Below are 6,718 nucleotides of genomic sequence, written 5' to 3'. Positions count from 1 at the left end.
GATCTCTTCATTTTGTGGTGTGACAGCTATGCATGGACAACTGGAACATGGCTTGTTTTTCACACTGCTGTCACCACTGCTGAAACACACCACCCACCACCTCAGTGCTTGGTCCCCATAAATGTTCAGCAAGTGTCAATGAATGTCAATGTGTACAATTTTTTCTGCTTGGAGGAATTCAGCTACATACCTTTGCTTTATACGCACTTTGACATCAGACCCCATTTTGTCAGACTGTGCCTCTGTTGCCTTCTGTTGCACAGCAACAAAATATAATGGAATATTTGTGGGAAGTTTCAACCTCTACTGCCATACCACTGATATCCACCTCTGACATTGTGGGTCAACATAATAAAATAGGTAGCATTGCTTGTGGAGCAGTCCTTATTATTATATTGTTATTATATTATATTCTATGCTGTCAATGCATTCTCCATCATGTATGTCAATGGTTTACGTGCTGGTTTGGCCTGGTTCTGTGACTAGCAGGCCAGGGGAACCCATGGAACCATGCTTCAGGAAAGTTAAGAACAGAATAAAGAGGGGAAAAGGGTAGAGAGATGGGCCTAAAAACAAAACAGTGGCAACTATCGGAGGAGGAACAAACTAATTTAGTAAATGAGATATTGGAATGCAAGATAACACACTATAATATGATATAATTGGAATTGAAGATAATAAATCAAATAAAATGAGAGAGAGAGTGCGAAAGCTGAAGGCCTTACTCTAAGTAAGCTGAGGTGATACAGCACCCGCAATAGAGATGAGGTGGACAGTTGAAAGGGAAAAGGTGAGTCTCATGATCTGCAAACAGTTTTTATCTTTTCCCTCTGAGCGGAAATGGTAACAGAACAGTGAACAGTCCTCTGAGAGATGTAGTTCTTCTCTTTTGGGACAGGGACCTGGAACTGGAACATTAACTCGTTAACTCCCAGTGTACTACATGATGTTATGATGTGGAATACTGATAACAAAAACCATAAAATCATGACATATGTACACCATCAGTTCATCTGAGCAATGTGAATATTATTATTGCATCAGAATTTTTAAAAAGTCTAACAGTGAAGATGATGTGATGCTGCTCCAGCACTCTGTTTTAACTGGCCTGAAATAAGGAAGCTGGAAAACTTTTTTTTAATGCTTCTTCAGTGCCAGTTTTTCAGAGATGAATAGGCCCTTGCAAATTTCAAAGCAAACACACTTACTGTCAAGACTGGACTTAGCTGGCATTTGTCTTGACCAGTGTTCTTTAACAGAAACTTGTCTTGAGTGATATAATGGTTAGAAATAGACTTTTGCTTTGCTTGTATGGAAAGGCTGCTCCTGACACATCACTCAGCTACGCTTTTGGCAATTAATAGGTTCTGCAATTATCAGTTTGCCCTGATCTCTTTCTGCAGGTAGCTGACAATAAATTCTAACAGTTTTTTTCCTCTGTGAAAAGCATGTGTCTTTTTGGTTTTCTATGAAAACTAATTTTGCAGAAGAACGGGCATCCTAAGTCTGTAAAATGTGAGAAACTTTCTGCAGAAGCTGCTTGCTCATATCCTGCGGGTTCATCTATAATTAAGTCCACGTGGCTGGTAAGACACAGTCTTAAATGTGTTGCATCCTTGCCCCTGTGAAAACATTGTTATGGTGTGTTTATTGGAAACTTTCAAAGACTGCCCGTCTTCCCCCACCACACTCAGCTGCCTTAACAGTGATAGTTATTAAAACTGATAGCACTGAATTTATCAAACCAAGTACAATTTCTGCAGCAAGAAGATACAATAGACTTCATCAGCCATGTACGTGTGATACAGATAAAGCTTGGTCCATCAGGAAGTCCCAAGAAACTCAGGGAGAAAGAGGTGGAATGGCCCAGACAACATTAGTCTCTCTTCCACTCCTCCCAACAGTGACTGCCAACACTTGGGTAGCTCTGTACCTTTTTCTTTTTTTAAACTATGTCAATATTTAATTTAGCTAAACATGGGCTCTGGTCACTGCCTTTTCATAGCCGGCTTGCTCATAACATTGCCCTGGTGCAATGAGGCCAGTGACAGGACCAGAGGCGAGGTTCTCGCTGAACGCTCTGACCAGGAGATGGCACTGCCAGCCCCTCCTACTTGCAGCTGGCACAATTTTTAAGCAGCCGCACAGGACAGCCAGTATCTTGCATGCCCAGTACCCCCTCTACCACTCCTGCCACATGATAGGACCTGGGTCACATGCTGCGTTCTGTTTGCTGAGCTTTCACCTGACTATCCCTTCTTCCAGTGAGGTCTCTCAGGATAAAAGCCTGGAGAAGAAAATGCACAGCATCACAGCATTTTGCTGCATCCAAAATAGCCAGCTATAACTCCCCCCCCCCCCCCCCCCCCCCATCTACTTTAGTCTCCTCTCTGTCTCTGTTTTCCCCTGCCTCTCATCTTAGGCCTGTCAGAGTTAAGTACATGTTCTCAACAATTGCATTGTCATGCGTTGTTGCTGTCTGTTTTTAAACAGAAAACTGGGCCTGCACTTGCTTAACCAATATATTTGCAAGCACACTGGTGTTTCCCTACTCTTCCCTCAGTTGAACACTGACTGCCTTCAGGATTCGCTTTACTCAGATTCCTAAGTCCTGTATCTGACTAGATACAAGATTATTCTTCAGTATATCCATTACTCCAAATCTGCCTGCAGTTTTTAGTTCATTCCCACTACCCTAGTATGCTTGGCAGCTATTGTAACCACAGAGCACTCCTGGTTGGACATGAAAACACTGGTTTGGGTGGTGCTTAGTAACAAAGAAACAAAGACTGCTGGGATACAGCAAGTACTGAGCCGCAGTTTGTTGTAGGAGACAGAATTTATTTCTTTCCTCTGCCTCACAGCAGTGTGCACTTAGCCCTGAGGAAACCCGAGTGATGTTTCACAATGGAACAGCTAACAGCTAGCTAACGCCAGCTGCAAACTATTCTGCTTCTTTTGTTAACTTCTCTTCAGCCATCCTGCTTTCAAGGATTCTTCTGAACAGGTCTTTTAGATCACTTCTGCCTTCAGAGACCCGACTGATTTTTGCTGCATACTTCTTTACTGATCACACAAAACTTCCTTTTGTTTTCTACTCTAACTGATAGACACACTGACAGTGAGACATGCTCTGGCTATATGATAATCCTCTTAGCTACATGACAACAATCCCCAAACTCTTACCTGCTCTAGGACTCCCTTCTGTAGTCAACACTGTCTTTGACAGGCCTTGTACTGAATAATCTCTTAGTGATTTGCTCCATTCCACTCTTCCTTGTCTTCCTATGGTTCTGTTCCCTAAATGCCTACTTCATCTAAAGTTTAGCCTGCTTCTGTTATTTCACTCCTTGCTCATGCTCTACCAGCTCTGCACTGCCTTTCTGACATTGATGTGTTCTTCTGACTTCTCTCAAACAGCGGAAGGTATTCATCGAACCCTGGGAATATGTTGTCCTTCAGCACAGGCAGTCTGCTTTTCTCCACTTTCAATTGGCACCATGATGGAAGGCAGGTAGCTGTCTTTGTTGCTGAGTTCTGCCTTTAAGTGTCCCAGAAATCCACAGTTCCAGTTGTGCCATCAGTGACTTTCTACTGACTTTCAATATCAGAGTTGCAAGGACAGAGACAGCAGTGTCAGTAGCTGCTTGCCAAGCCCCAAGGCTTGCATGCAGAGAGATGAGGAATGAAATACTTCTTCAAACCATCCTTTTTGCTAGGAGTCTGGGAATTCTGGCAGAAAAATATCCTGGCTAAGGAAGGACTTGCACAATAAATTAAAATGCAAGAAGTGTGTATGCAAGAGGAAAAGAAAATGCAGGAAGAGGATGGAAGAGCTGCTTTTGTAATGAAAAAATTAGAGAGGTCTCTCAGAGTCCATCTGGATCACTTGCATAGGATAGAACAGAACAAAAGTGATTCTGTAATTATCATAGAATGACCTGGTCTGGAAGGGACCTTGAAGATAATCGATTTCCAACCCCATTGCCATGGACAAGGTTGCCATCCACTAGATCAAGCTGCAAGGGCCTCATTCAACCTGGCCTTGAGTGCCTCCAAGAATCAGGTATCCACAGCTTCTCTGAGCAACCTGTTCCAGTGCCTCAGCATTCTCTGAGTAAAGAATTTCCTCCTACTATCTAAACATAGCTTTCCCCTCTTTTAGTTTAAAGCCATTCCACCTTGTCCTATCACTATTAGACTATGTAAAAAAGTAGTCCCCCTCCTGCCTATAAAGCTCCCCTTCAAGTACTAGAAAGCTTCAATGAGGTCTCCCTGGAGCCTTCTCTTCTCCAAGCTAAGGAAGCCCAACTCCCTCAACCTTTCTTCGTAGAAGAGGTGGCACAGAGAGCAGAGAAGAAACTAGACAGACTATACAAAGCCATAATCAACTGGCTTTTAGCAGATTTCTCTTAACCTTCTCACTTGGAACATCTGGAAATGGAAGAGCCAGTCTACGTCCATAGCTACTGTGCAGTTCTGATGTTCTTCTGGTGTACATCTGCTGAGTATTGTTCTTCTTTAGCATCTTATTCATAAGGATATATTTGCTCATGAAACACTTAGCAGCTCCATGAGGCCAGAGGATGCACAAGCGGAGAATTCATAACTTTAGGAAACATATTTTTCCCTTGTCTAAGCAAGTCTAATGTCCCTGAACATTTCCTCCTTCTATCAGTATAGTATGGAAACAAGTGTCTTGTCTGGTATCCCACATAATAAAGACAGGTGCAGGTTAAAGAGTAGGCCAGACAAGAGCCACACACCCCAGTTTTTCCAGAAAGCATCTCATATGTCATCTAAGGGGAAATCTAGTCTCTCCCAAAATGGAGACCTTGGAGCTGTGTTCTTGGCCAAGGTTTAAAAACAAAATATCAAAAAATTAAAAAAAACAACCAAAGAGCTGTATATTTTCTGTGCATCTCAATATGTGCTTGACCTACCCACTGACAGACAGGACTTTCCTAATTACATTTACAGTGGGAAATAATGTTGTAGACGCATCTCCTACATCATGGCCCCATAACAATGGCATCAGCAGAAAGTTGACACAGTACACAGCACTCTCTTTCCTGTCAAACAGAACTGATGATGGAGCAGTCCCCTCACCAAAGTAACAAATATTCCTGTTCTAGGCAGAGCTGTTGATCCTATCTACTGTACATAGGAAAGCTTAGTAACTTTGCTTGAAGGTAAGACTACTGCAGCACCACTTGGACTCTCACCCTAGGATCTTCCCAAAGGAGAAAGAGGACTCACCCACGAATGAGATGTCTGGAACATAAAATCAAATGCAAAGATTTGTGCATAAGGCAGGCATCTATAAAATTCAGTTCCAATGTGTTTGCACATTTCTCACAAAATGTTTTTGTCTGGTGTACAATTAAGTTCATCAGAAATAACACACGCATAAAGGAAGCAAGTGTCAATAAATTACATTTTGTGACGTTCTGTAATGATAACATGTTACCTCAGCAATAACTGACCTTTTTTTAGGGTTGTGGTGGCCATGAGAACCGTTTGGCTTGGATGTAATTAACATTTCAACTAGAAAAAAAATCTTTTAAGTATTCAAACCACCTGATGTGCACACTTTGTGCAGTGTCTGCTAACACTGAAGCTGTACTAGCTTACCTCTAGCACAGCTTGTGTTGTCTTCATTCTTCTTCCTTTTTCTCACTTTCCTCCATCCTCTTCCTCTGAAGGATATTTTCATACTTTCTGATGAATTGCTCTTAGTTTCTGCCTATGAAGGAGATACAGGCCCTAAAAGCTTGAAGATGGCTAAACGATGAGGAAATGTGCTACAACAGGAGCTTATCACTTCATGGGAAAAGTTGGAGTGGCTTAGTACTGCAAATAGAAGAGTCAAGAACACCACAGCCCTCAAGCTACAAGCGCAGCCCCGCTGCAGGCAGTGGAGTTTCTTCTTTACCACTCTCAAGCCCAGATCCTGCTCCTCTAACCACTACCCTTTTGGGTAAGTACCGCTGTAGCCATGCATAGGAGATTTGGGCTAACAATCATAGAATGGCCTGGGTTGAATAGGACCACAGTGATCATCTAGTTTCAACCCCCGGCTATGTGCAGGGTCGCCAACCACTAGAGCAGGCTGCCCAGAGCCACATCCAGGCCTTGAATGCCTCCAGGGATGGAGCATCCACAACCTCCTTGGGCAACCTGTTCCAGGGTCTCACCACCCTCTGTGTGAAAAACTTCCTCCTAATACCTAACCTAAACCTCCCCTGTCTCAGTTTAAAACCATTCCCCCTTGTCCTATCACTATCCACCCTCATAAACAGCTGTTCCCCTTCCTGTTTATAAGCTCCTTTCAAATACTGGAAGACCACAATGAGGTCTCCCTTCTCTTCTCCACGCTAAGTAAGTCCAGTTCCCTCAACGTTTCCTCATAGGAGAGGTGCTCCAGCCCTCTGATCATCTTAGTGGCCCTCCTCTGGACCCGCTCCAAGAGCTCCACATCATTCCTGTACTGGGGACCCCAGGCCTGGATGCAGTACTCCAAATGGGGCCTCACAGGAGCCAAGTAGAGGGGGACAATCACCTCCCTCTCCCTGCTGGCCACCCCTTTTTTTTAAATGCAGCCCAGAACACAGTTGGCCTTCAGGGATGCAAGCACACACTGCTGGCTCACATCCAGCTTCTCATCCACCAGGACGCCCAAGTCCTGGTCAAGAAGCATGTCTGTACTAAGAAAAAG

This window comes from Gallus gallus, chromosome 1 (assembly GCF_016699485.2).
Source record: "Gallus gallus isolate bGalGal1 chromosome 1, bGalGal1.mat.broiler.GRCg7b, whole genome shotgun sequence".
In the NCBI taxonomy this organism is placed as follows: domain Eukaryota; kingdom Metazoa; phylum Chordata; class Aves; order Galliformes; family Phasianidae; genus Gallus; species Gallus gallus.
This window is presented reverse-complemented; position numbering follows the sequence as displayed.